The sequence below is a fragment of the Dasypus novemcinctus genome, chromosome 10 (assembly GCF_030445035.2).
Source record: "Dasypus novemcinctus isolate mDasNov1 chromosome 10, mDasNov1.1.hap2, whole genome shotgun sequence".
Lineage (NCBI taxonomy): Eukaryota > Metazoa > Chordata > Mammalia > Cingulata > Dasypodidae > Dasypus > Dasypus novemcinctus.
Genome location: NC_080682.1, coordinates 39,628,295 through 39,642,252, shown reverse-complemented (window position 1 = coordinate 39,642,252; position 13,958 = coordinate 39,628,295). Strand labels below are relative to the sequence as shown.

The following is a 13,958-nucleotide window of genomic DNA, read 5'->3' as shown; positions in this document are numbered from 1 at the left end:
TGAGCTTAAGTTTCTTGTGATCATATATTGTGGACTTAGGAATTTCTCCATTTAAAGGGAAAAACAAACTCCTTCTACTAACCCTTCCTGGTTGTTGTATTGCTTGTATTGAAATAGATAATAATTTGTCCCAGGTTGCTTCAATTTGATTGTTTCCAAAATTTTTTTAACTGTCCACAAGCTGCTCCTGCCTGCAGGGCAAGATCTTCAAAGGGGAGCCAGAAAGGAGTAAACTGGATTAGCCTTTCAAGCTGTCTCCCAATAGTATGACGCTGATATACATGCATGTATTAGTCAGAGTTTTCTAGGGAAGACAATCAACAGAAGATATTTATAAACAGTATGAGATTATCATAAAATTATCTCACATGACTGTGGGGTTGCATGAGTCCATTTTACTCTCACATGACTGTGGGGTTGCATGAGTCTATATTCCAACAGGGCAGGCTGCAAGCCAGGAACTCTGATGAAGGTTCTCAGTGAGTTTCATAGGAGATATGATTGTTTGAAGTAGAGATGGAAATTTTAGCCCTGAATGCTGAAATCACTTCTCATTTTAAGTTCTTCAACTGATTGGATGAGAAGTCATTCATTGCTGAAGGGAATCTCCTCAGTTGATTATAGATACAATCAACAATCACTGCTATTAACTCAATGATTATTAAAGCCTAGGAAATGTTCCTGCCAGCTTCTGCTGGAGAATCCATTGAAAACCTTCATCAGAGTTCCCAGACTACAGCCTGCCCCATGAAATTTGCACTTGCCCATCCCCACAGTCAAGTAATCCAGCTCCTATAAAAATTACTTAATATTTATTGTATAACTATCCTGTCAGTTCTGCAGCAAATTTCATTCTACCACGTTTTTTTCCCACATTGCAAAATTTACTTTGTGTCTATGAGATGTTTGAAAACATGTTTTGATAAAATGCTAGATCTTTTATGTAAATAATTGAATATTAATGTCCTTATATTATACAGGAACATGAGCAAGGGATGGTTGTCAAATTAGAATTATCTTCCCAAGGATAGAAAAAGAGAGTCCCTTGCCATATAATTACATATAATTAATTAATATATTCTAATTTGATATAAGATCTTGCTGGATAGTGAGATACTCTGCCTTTTCCATAAGAGGAGAGGTGGGGAGAGACACAATGTCAAATTCTTCAAGGTACTACCCCTTCAACTCTCCTAAAAAAAATGTAAAGTGGGTTAGAAAATCAAACTTCCTTCCTTACTGCTGAAGTTTTCTTATGTTTATGCAATTTGGGCTAGATTCAGCTGTGTTGTTCTTCTGGTGATCTTACCTGATAAAACTCTCACATTTCAAACAGGGTGTTCAGTCCCAGATAGCCTTATTCATAAATGAAGCAATTGGTATAGGTACCTTGGTTCTCTTTCATATGACCTTTCATTCTCCTGTAGACTAAAATTGGTCTCTATCATATCATAATTGTATCACAGCAGTGGTTGTCTCACAAAAGCTAAAGCTTCAAGGGCCCTCATGCCCAATGCTTAGGTGTTATACACATCATTTTATTATAGTCTGTTCATCAAAACATGTCACAAACCAGATGAAATGATAGGAAGATTCACTTCACCATTGAATGGAAAGAGTTGCAAAGTTGGCATGACCATTTTAAATAAATTACACTGTTATAAATGAATATTGTTTATTTCTTGTTCATCAATGCATTTTGTATGATGCTTTCAATATAGCAGGTCATTCTGATATTTTGAAGAATATTCAGAAAATTAAATCCCCTGGGATTCTAATATGGACAAAAAATGACAGTAGAAAGTATGACCCAGGGCAAAATGCTGTTTTCTTATGCTATGTAAAGGTTAATTTATTTTGTTTCACCTTTTCATGTAGTTAGAGAAAAATTCATTCACAATATCAGAACTACAAACCAAGTGCTGGAGGTTCTGACATGCTAATAAATTTTATATTCATGGCACTGCAATTTTATTGGGGCTACCACCTGTGTGATATTATAATAGACCACATTCTTATGCTACAATTCATCTACTTGTTACGTAAGCTAGGCCACTTATTTCAATGGTGATATTATGGAAACATTGAATCTTATAAATATAAAATCTTATCTTAGCTAATGATGTGATTACATATTTTCTGTGGCATGAGACTGTGACCTCAAAACTTTCTTTGTCATAGGCATTAAGAACAGCAATAGCATTTAGGGAGCTCAGAGGATAGTGAATCAGATGTAGAGGTAGTTCTGGATCTCATTGGTCTTAATATTCATACCCCAGCATCTTGTCATTAACTGTAGGTTAAAAAAACATTATTGAAAGTTTTCCAAATATAATTTTTGTCAAATCTCTTTAGCAAAAAGAAGTGAAAAATTGTTTGACATTTCTATCAACTAGTTATTTGGTTAGAAATAGATACATAAATATATTGATAGATGCTAAACAGACACGCACTCAGGTATATAATCCCTGTAATTGATACACAGTAAAATGACATGCCATAAGAATGACTTGTGTTAGAATGAATGAATATAAGGACATGGATTTCTATTTCTTCACTGCTGAATTTACACTTCTAGAATAAAAGTAGGTAATTAGTATTTACTGAATGAATGAAAGTATTAAAGAGGATTTCCCATAGTTGCATTTTTATAATGTCCCATACTATTGTATACTCACTTTCCTTTGAGGAGATGAGAAGCCTGCAACCTACCCTATCCATGACATAAGCTATCACCTCCATGAAGTATTGCCTGGAACATTCAAATAGATATTTCTGTTTGCTTGTCTTTCTACCAATAACTTTCAGTAGGTAGTACCCATCCCCATCACGATCTACTACGCATGTTTTACAACTTCTCATTTTAGATTGTAAATCATTCCTTGCTCAAATAAGAAAAAAAAATGTTTCTAAAATGTTGATTATTCTGGTAAAGTGTCTGTTTGACCTAAAGAGGCTTAGGTTCTCACCTAAGCCCTGCCAGCTTGTTCCCAGTTTCATGCCACACTTACTGAAATTCACCATCACCCAAGATTTTAACTGGGAAATGCTTCCCTTTTGCTTTCCCTGGACATTTATTTAACATGAATGAGACAGAATATCTGAGTCTAGAAAGATCATTCCCTGAGGTCTCTTTCCTTCCGATTAAGAAACATGAACAAGATGTAATAAAGAGATCAATCTTCAACTGGTCTTCTTAGAATATGGGAAAATATGCGATCTATTTTTAAAATTGAAGGCATTAATTTGGCCCTAAATTATACTTCTTGACTATAATAAAAATACATGCTCATCCAGTGCAGAAATCTTGGTCTCCTGGGAGTTTGCTTGATTTTAGGGCTGTTACAAGAAATGTAAAAGATGAACTGGAGCACATTTTAGCCAGAAAGTAAGGAAGAATTATTTTTATATCCAATAAAAAACAACAAGTACACATATGCACAGTGATGAAGATATATCAAAGAGACATGGATACCCAGTTGAAATATATCTCAATGACCGAGGATGGAAAAATATATGCAATAAATTAAATAGTACAGTATTGAACATTAACCTACACTAGTAATTAATATCCATGAGTCCATACTGTTATAAACAAGTGAGTCAATAAAAAAGTAAAGGGGTAAAATAGACAAATCTCCTATACAGAACAATTCCAAATGGTTTATGCAGAAACTACAATTCCAAGGAAGTAGAGCACAACTCTCCACTTTTTAGTATAGAATATATATAGCCACCATCTTCCAAAAAGTTCAGTATGGAAAGAGTTGGTAGAAAGAGTAACTTTATAGTGGAGAAACCTGGCAAATACTACCTCAGCCAGGTGATCAAGGTTAACATCACTAATAAGTAGGCTGATAGTATACACTTTTGATACAATGTGATGAAATGGAATTTTCCTTTTGTGATCTTCCTTCCAAAGTTTCACAATACCAATCAGATCACGGCCAAACTATCAGAAAACCCCAGGTGATTTATAATGTCCAGAAGATTTGTTCATTCCTCTGTAGTACTATCTAGGTCATCAAGAACAAAGAAAGTCAGATAAATTGTCACTATCTAGAGAGTCCTAAAGAAACTTGGTAGCTAAATGTAAGACATTATCCAGGATAGAATTCTGGTTTAGAAAATGAATGTAAGGACAAAACTAAGGAAATATGAATAAATTATGTATTGTATTTTATAATAATGTATTAGCATTTGTTAATTAGTTTTGACAAATGTGCCATATTCTTGTGGGATGATAATAATAAATACTAATAAGTGATTAAGTATAGAGCATATGGGCACACTCTAGTATATTTGCAACTTTTTATATATCTAAAATTATTCTAAAATAAAATATTTATTTTTAAATGGTGAACATTTTATGTGGTAATGGTGGTAATGTATGTGTAATTCAGCCAATTTATCATATACATAATGAATACTAATTGTATATAAAATTGTGATCTACATGCCAGAATAAACATCATTCTCTAAGACATTAGATTGTAGAAAAGAAAATAGTCCCTCTAATTTTCATCTTTAATTTTAATGACATAAGCAAAGCAAAGGAGAAATTTACCTGGCATCTTTGGTGTACATAACAATTTTAAAGTCATTGTAATAGAAACTTGACATGCTAACACTTAAATCTCTACAATTCTTTTGACCATGATTATTTCATTTAATTTCTAAGTAAAGTGAGGCTCACTGATACTAAGCAATTTTTCTTAATCATATAGATAGAGAACAACAAGGGTGGAATCGAACTCATATTTATGTAAAACAAAAGTTCCTGGTTTTATTTTATTTGTTTACTTATTTAGTTAGTTATTTACTTATTTAATAGACTATTTTAGAGTAGTTTTAGGTGTAAAGAAAAACTGAACAGTTTCTTCTATAACTAACATTTTTGCATTAGTGTGTGTGGTACATTTGTTATAATTGATGAATAGCTATTGATATATTTAAAGTCTCTCATTTTTATTATGGTTCAATCTATTTATGTTGTGTAATTCTCTTGGTTTTCACAGATGTATAAGGTCATATTTCCACGATTATGGTATCATACAGAATAGTTTCAGTGCCCTAAAAATATTCCTTCCTCCATCTATTCACCACTATTTCAATTTTTTCTCAACAAATCAATTTTATTGTTACATATTAATAAAACATAAATCCATCCATAGTGTACAACCAATGATATTTGGTGTAATCACATTTTTTTTTCAGGTTAAACAATGGGAATTTATTTGGTCATGGTTTTAGAATGGTAAAAAGTCTAAATCAAGGCATCATCAAGACAATGCTTTCTGTGGCATTTTGGGACTGGTTTCTGGCAATTTTTCGTTCTTATCTTGTCACAGGGCAAGGCACATGTTGTCATCTCCTGGTATCTCCTCTTCCGGGTTCTATTCATATTCAGCTTCTGGCTTCTCCATCTGTGATTTTGTCTCTCTCTGTCTGAATTTCTTTCCATTTATAAAGAATTCCAGTAATAGGTTTAAGAACCATCCTGACTGGACTGGGCCAAACCTTAACTCAAGTATAATCACATATTTGTGCTTTCATTACTTCAATCATTCTTAGAACACTTTCATTATTCCAGTAGTAATAATAACAGAGCAAAATAACAACCATAACTCATCATCTCTCAATCTCTATGCTTCCCCTGTCACACACAGCTGCTATTCTTTTGCCTTCTTTGTAGTAAATTTGAATTTATATTTTGTAAAAATTCTTATTTATGCAATATTGTGTGTATTCATGTTTTATATGAGGTTTTACTATCTTATTCAGCCTATGTTACAGTCTTTTGACTTTCCATCTAGGAATACGCATGACTTTAGATTTCCGTTTCCACCACTGTCATACCCTCACAACAGCATTGCTATAACATATATACTTTATATAAATATATATATATAACATATATACTTTATATATAAAGTATATTCATATATACTTTAACCATTTCTATTCATTTCCAAAGATGTACAAACAACATTTTTCCAATTCTGTACAAATTAACCTTTAGATTCCCTTTCTTTACCCTCCTTCTATTTTCTGGTCATCTATATTCTAATTATTAACTCAATGATTTTACACACATATTTAGTTCATAATAGCACAATTATACAGTATTTGTCCTTCTGTGTCTGGCTTTTTTCACTCAATATAATGTTCACCAAGTTCATCCATGTTCCTAGATGCTTCACAATTTCATTTCTTCTTATCACTGCATAACATTCCATCATATGTATACATCACAATTTACTTATCCATTAATCAGTTGATAGACACCTGGGTAGTTCCCAATTTTTGGCAATCATGAATCATGGTGCTATGAACATTGGTGTGCTGATGTCTGTTTGTGTCTCTGCTCTCAGTTCTTCTGGGTATGTACCTACTAATGGTATTCACGGGTTCCATGGCAAGTCTATATTCAAAGAGTCCTCCAAAGTGGCTGTACCATTCTACATACACCAACACTGAATAAGCATTCCTATTTCTCCACATCCTCTCCAACATTTACAGTTTTCTGACATTTTAATGGCAGACAGTCTAACAGGTGTGAAATGCTACCTCATTATAGTTTTGATTTGCATTTCCCTAATCACTAGTGATGTTGAACTTTTTTTCCATGTGTTTCTTTGCCATTTGATTGTCTTTTCAAGTCTTGGCCAGTTTTTTAATTGGATAGTGTGACTTTTTATTGTTGAGTTATGTGATCACCTTTTATATCATGGATATTAAATCTGTATCAGATATGTGATTGTCAAATATTTTCTCCCAATGAATTAGCTGCCTTTTTACTCTTTTGACAAAGTCCTTTGAGGTGTAAAAGTATTTAATTTTGAGGAAGTCAACATTTATCTATTTTTCCTTTTGTTTCTCACTGTCTGGGTGTAGGGTTTAGGAAAGTATTGCATACTACAAGATCTTGAAAATGTTTTCCTACATTTTCTTCTCCAAGGAGTTTTATGTCTGTCACTTTTATATTTATGTCTTTGATATATTTAGAGTTAATTTTTAAATAAGGTGTGAGATATGGGTCTTCTTTCCTTCTTTTGAATATGGATAGCCAGCTTCCCCAGCATCATTTGTTGAATAAACTGTTCTGGCCCAGCTAGGAGGGCTTCACAGCCTGGTCAATATTTTTTGTGATCTATGTATCTTTTAAAATAAAAGACAATTAAAAATAAAAAAAGAGAAAGTGATACATAGACTCTTAGTACAAATTCAAAATCCAGTTTGAAATATTATTGAAAATTATCCAGTATACCTATGATTATACAACAGAAGTTTTCCTGGGATAAATAATTTTCAGTGTATCTAACGTATAACTACAGGGATTTGTATACATCACCTTAAAACTGAGATATATATATTACAGCACAATTTCAATAAAAAATGAAAAGGGAAATGCAAAAAACAAAAACAAAAACAAAACAAATATTGTGTTATAAAAGAAATGCGTAAAACTTGGAGAATCCCTTAACCAAAAGAAAATATATATTAGAAATTAATTATCAGGTGGACGTCCTGTTAAGTGGATATTTTTAAAATTTCTTTTTCCATGAAAATATAGCCCACAACTCATGTTCCATGCAGAATGCAGACTTCTCTGCTCCTGAATTTGAATAGTGAGTTCTAGAAAGTGACAGAATGATTGTCATGTATTTGAAAATAAGAATGGTCTTTCTATTCCAGATAGTCATTGGAATCCTGGGGAACTTCTCACTCTTGTGTGGTTATATCTTCCTTTAGTTCAGTGGAAGCCAGTTAAGTGCTACAGATATGATTATCAGGCACCTGTCAGGAGCCAATATTTTAGTTATTCTTTCTAAAGGAATCCCAGACACTATGGCAGCTTTTGAGATGAAACATCTCCTCAATTATATTGAATGCTAACTCGCTTTGTATGTACAAAGAATGGGCAGGGGCATGTCCATTGGCACCAACCTGCCTCTTGAGTGTCTTCCAGGCTATCACCATCAGCCCTCTGACTCCAGGTGGGCAGAGCTTAAAAGGAAATTCTAAAAGTATACTGGCCCCTCCATTGTCCTCTGCTGGATACTGCACATACTTATAAATATGATTTTTCCTATATATGTAAGTAGCAAATGGAGTAACAAAAACATCACACTGAAAAATGACTTGGGATACTGTTCTCCACTTGGTGACAAAGTTGAAAGATCACTGTATATAGCATTATTATCTTTCCATGATGGTATGTGTTTGGGACTAATGATCTTGGCCAGTGGCTCCATAGTTTTCATGCTGTACAGGCACAAGCAACAAGTCTAACACATTTGTAGGAACAACCTCTCCCCAAGATCTTTCAATGAGAATAGAACCACTCAAAGCATCCTGGCCCTGGTTAGTAGCTTGTATCTCTTTATGCCCTCTCCTCCATCATTTATGTTTATTTGGCTCTCTCTGATAATTCCAGTTTGTGGCTGGCACTCATCTCTACACTAATTAATGCCTGTCTCCCAACAATCAGTCCCTTTATTCTCAAGAGCTGGGACTCCTTTGCATTCAGGCTCTGTGGTTTCTGCCATATAAGGAATGCACGATTCCCTCACTTCGTCAGAAAAAAATATACTGTCTGTTCTACACCATATTCAGTCATTGATGGACTCATCTCTCACTGCATCTTAAGCCCAATTATGAGCTAGTCTCATTTCAGAGAGGTGAACCAGACAGACTGAGGTTTTTCCCCAATGATAGATATTAAATAATTGGAACAGTAATAAATAAAATAGTATATAGTTCTTATGTAACTATTTATTCTGATTATATTTTGTTAAATGTTGCAATCCAGATAACCAGTCTCTAGACAATAATAAAACAGATCATTCTGAAAAAAAAATCACTTAACCGTAGATGTGAGATTCTACTTCTGAATTCTTGATTCAATTTCATTGGACAATGTGTCTGTCTTTATCTAGTACCATGCTGTTTTAACCACTGTAGCTAAGTAATATGCTTTAATGTCCAGAAGTGTGAGTCCTCAACTCTTTTCTCTTTTTAAAGATCTTTTTGGATTTTTGGGTCCCTTTTTTTCCATTTCTGCAAAAAAGCCTGTTGAGATTTTTACTGGCATTCCATTGAATCTGTAAATCTGTTTCAGTAGAACTGTCATCTTAAAAATAGTCTTCCAATCCATGAACATGGAATATCCTTCCATTTATTTAATTCTTCTTCAGTTTCTTTTAGCAATATTTTGTAGTTCTCTGGATATAAATACTTAGTGCCCTTTGTTTAGTTTATTCTGAAATATTTGATTGTTTTAGTTATTATAAGAGGAAGGTTTTTTTAAATTATTCCTCAGTATGCACATCAGTAGTATATAGAAAAGCTTTTCATTTTTGCATATTCATCTTGTATCTTGCCACTTTGCAAAACTCATCGATTAGTTCTAGAAGTTTTGGTGTGGATTTTTCAGGAGATTATAGATATAGGATCACATCATCAGTGAATAGTGAAAATTTTACTTCCTTTTCTATTTGGGTGCCTGTTTTAGTCAGGGTTCTCTAGGGAAACAGAATTAATAGGAGATTTCTTTCAATGGTATGCAATTTTATGAGTCTCTCATGTGACCATGGGATTGCATAAGTCCAGGTTCCACAGGCAGGCTGTAAGCAGGGTTTCCAGTGAAAGTTCAGTGAAGGTCCTTGATGAGTTTCTGGGAGAAGTTGAATGTCCAAAGACAAGCTGGGAAATTCTCTCTGAATGCTGAAATCATTTCGCCTTTTGAGACATTCAACTGTTTGTATAAAGCATCACTCATTGCTGACAGCAATTTCTTTGTTTTTCTTTTGGTTTTGTTTTTTATTCATTTTTTTAAATGTTACATTAAAAAAAAATGAGGTCCCCATATACACCTCACCCCTTCACCCCACTCCTCCCTCATCAACAACCTTTATCATCATCATCGTGGCACAGTCATTGCATTTGGTGAATACATTTTGGAACACTACTGCACCACATGGATAGTGGTTTACATTGTAGTTTACACTTTCCCACAGTCCACCCAGTGGGCCATGGCAGGACATACAATGTGCAGAATCTGTTCCTGCAGTACCACCCAGGACAACTCCAAGTCCTGAAAGTGCCCCCACATCATATCTTCTTCCATCTCCCTAACATCTTTTTTCCCTATGTTGCTTTCCAAGGTCTTTATGGTCTTGTCTCTTATATTTAGGTCTTTGATACTCTTTCATTATTTTATATATGTATATCCAGTTCTCCAGGCATCATTTTTAGAAGATGCCATTCTCTCCCAGTTGAGAGGGTTTGGTGGCCTTGTCAAATACCTTATGGCTGTATATATGAGGATCTATATCAGAACTTTCAATTCAGTTCCATTGGTCAGTTAGTCTATCCTTGTGCCTATGCCATGCCTTTTTCACTACTGAAGCTTTGTAGTATGTTTTGAAGTTGGATAGTGTGATTCCTCCTATTTCATTTTTCTTTTTCAATGTCTTTGGCTATTCGGGGCCTCTTCCCTTTCCAAATAAATTTCATCGTTAGATTCTCTAGTTCATTGAAGAATGCCATGTTAATTTTTATTGGGATTGCATTGAATCTGTAGATTAGTTTCGGTAGGATAGACATCTTAATGTTTAGTTTTCCTATCCATGAACAAGGTATTTTCTTCCATTTATTTAGGTCTTCTTTGATTTCCTTGAACAGTGTTGTATAGTTTTCTGTGTATAGGTCTTTTACATCTTTAGTTAAATTTATTCTTAGGTATTTGATTATTTTATTTGCTATTGCAAATGGTATTTGTTTCTTGATTGCCTCCTCAGATTGCACATTATTGGTGTACAGAAATGCTACTGATTTTTGAGCATTGATTTTTTTTAAGATTTATTTATTTATTTATTTATTTCTCTCCCCTCCCCCCCAGTTGTCTCTTCTCTGTGTCTATTTGCTGTGTGTTCTTGCTTTTGTCTGCTTCTGTTGTTGTAAGTGGCATGGGAATCTGTGTTTCTTTTTGTTGCATCATCTTGTTGTGTCAACTCTCCATGTGTGCGGCACCATTCCTGGGCAGGCTGCATTTTCTTTCGCACTGGGTGACTCTCCTTACTGGGTGCACTCCTTGTGCGTGAGGTCCCTATGCTGGGACACCCCTGCATGGCACAGCACTCCTTGTGAGCATCAGCACTGCGCATGGGCCAGCTCCACATGGGTCAAGGAGGCCCGAGGTTTGAACCGCAGACCTCCCATGTGGTAGGTGGATGCCCTATCCATTGGGCCAAGTCTGCTTTTCTGAGCATTGATTTTATAACCTGCAAATTTACTAAAATAATTTATAAGTTCCAGAAGTTTTGTGGTAGACTTCTCAGGGTTTTCTATGCATAGGATCATGTCATCAACAAGTAGTGAAATTTTCACTTCTTCCTTTCCAATTTGGATGCCTTTTATGTCTGGTTCTTGCCTTAGTGCTCAAGCAAGTACTTCTAAAACTATGTTAAATAGAATGGGGTGACAGTGTGAATCCTTGTCTTGTTCTTGATCTTAGAGGGAAAAATTTTAGGATTTCACTATTTTAAATGATGTTAGCTGTGGGTTTTTCATATATACTCTTTATAATGTTCAGAAAGTTTCCTTCTGTTCCAATCTTTTGCAGTGTTTTTATCAAGAAAGAGTGTTGCATTTTGGCAAATGCTTTTTCTGCATCTATAGATATGACCGTCTGATTTTTTCTCTTCAATCTGTTTATATGGTGTATTATATTGATTGATTTTCTTATGTTGAAACATCCTTGCATACCAGGAATGAATCCCATTTGGTCATGGTGTATAAATCATTTAATGCGTTGTTGAATACAAATAACAAATATTTTGTTCAGGATTTTCTGATCTATGTTCATTAGAGAGATCATTCTGTAATTTTCCTTTCTTGCGGTGTTTTTGTTTGGCTCTGGTACTCGAGTAATATTGGCATCATAGAATGAGTTTGACAATGTTCCTTCTGTTTCAATTTTTGGAAGAGTTTAAGCAAGACTGGTGTTAGTTCTTTCTGGAATGCTTGGTAGAATTCACCTGTGAGGCTGTCTGGCCCCAGGCTCTTCTTAGTTGGGAGGTTTTTAATGACTGATTCTATATCTTTACTTGTGATTGGTTTGTTGAGATAGTCAATTTCTTCTTTCGTCAATGTAGGCTGCTTATGTGTTTCTAGGAATTTCCATTTCCTCTAAATTGTCCTTCTTTTTGGCATATAGTTTTTCAAAGTATCCACTTATACTAGTCTTTATTTCTGTGGGATCAGTGGCAATATCTCCTTTCTCATTTCTTATTTTGTGTATTTGCATCTTCTCTTTTTTTCTTTGTTAGTCTAGCTAAGGGTTTGTCAATTTTTTTGATCTTCTCAAAGAACCAGCTCTTGATTTTGTTTATTCTTTCTTCTTTCTTCTTCCTTTAGTTTGTTGTTTTTTTACTAATTCCTCCAAGTGTGCAGCTGGATCTTCAATTTTAGCTCTTCTTTTTTGTGTATGTATTTATGGCTATAAATTTCCCTCTCTGTACTGCTTTTGCTGCATCCCATAAGTTTTGATATGTTGTGCTGTCATTTTCATTAGTTTCAATGTAGATATTAATTTCTTTTGAGATTTCCTCCTTGACCCACTGTTTTTTTAAGAGTGTGTTGTCTATCTTCCATATATTGTTGCTACATCTGGGTCTCTGGCCCTTGCAGACTTCGAGCTTCATTCCACTGTGGTCAGAGAAATTATTTTGTATGATTTCAATTTTTTTTCTGAATTCATTGATTCTTTCTCTATGGCCTAGCATGTGGTCTATCTTGGAGAATGATCCATGTGCTCTTGAGAAAAATGTACATCCTGCTGCATTTGAGTGTAATGTTCTGCATGTCTATTAGGTCCACATCCTCTAATATACTGTTCAAAGTTTTTGTTTCTTTATTGATTCTCTTTTGAGATATTCTGTCCAAAATTAATAGTGGTGTATTAAAGTTCACTACTATAATTGTAGAGGCATCTATTCCTTCACTTAGTTTTCCCAGTGTTTGCCTCATGTATTTGGAGGCATACATATTAGGGGCATACATGTTTATGATTGTTCTTTCTCTTGAAAGATTATCCCTTTTACTAATATGTATTGTCCATCATTGTGTCTCAGAATTGTTTTGCATTTAAAGTCTATTTTGTCTGATAGTAACATAGCTACACCTGCCCTTTTTTGTTTATTGTTTGCTTGTGAGATTATTTTCCAGCCATTCACTTTCAATCTCCTTGAAACTCTGGGTCTAAGATGCATTTCTTGTAGACAACATATAAATGGATCATATTTCCTTATCTAATCTTCCAGTCTGAGTCTCTTGACAGGTGAGATTAATCCATTGACATTCGGTGTTATTACTCTCATGGAATTATTTATATTAGCCATATTTTCTTTGGATTTGTGTTTGTCATATTTTGTTTCATTTTTTTTTCTCTTTTTGTCTTTTTAGTTGCTCTTACACTCTATTACAACTCTGTCTCTCTTGTTTTCTTCTTTCTTCCTGCAGAACTTCCTTTAGTATTTCTTGAAGGGCAGGATTCTGGTTGGCATACTCTCTTAGTTTCAGTTTCTCTGTGAATATTTTGAACTCTCCATCATTTTCTAGTTCTAACTTTGTTGGATAGAGTATTCTTGGTTGGAAATTCTTTTCTTTTAGTACCTTGACTATGTTATACCACTACCTTCTTGCCTCCATGGTTTCAGATGTGAAATCAGCACTTAATATTATGGAGCCTCCTTTGTAGGTGATGATTCTCTTTTCTCTTACTTCTTTTAGTATTTTTTCTTTGTCTTGAGCATGGTTAATTTGACAAGTATATGTCTTAGGATAGACCTGTTGGGATTTATGTTGATTGGGATGTGTTGTGCTTCCTGGACAATTCCATCCATCTCCCTCAATAGGTTTGGGAAGTTTTCAGCCATTATTTCCTACAATGA

The 13,958-nt window shown here is 34.3% G+C and overlaps 1 pseudogene; it reads left to right on the top strand.

Moving 5' to 3' along the window:
• Positions 1-7,653: 7,653 nt before the first annotated feature.
• Positions 7,654-8,669, top strand: LOC101441810 (vomeronasal type-1 receptor 2-like; annotated as a pseudogene).
• Positions 8,670-13,958: the final 5,289 nt, after the last annotated feature.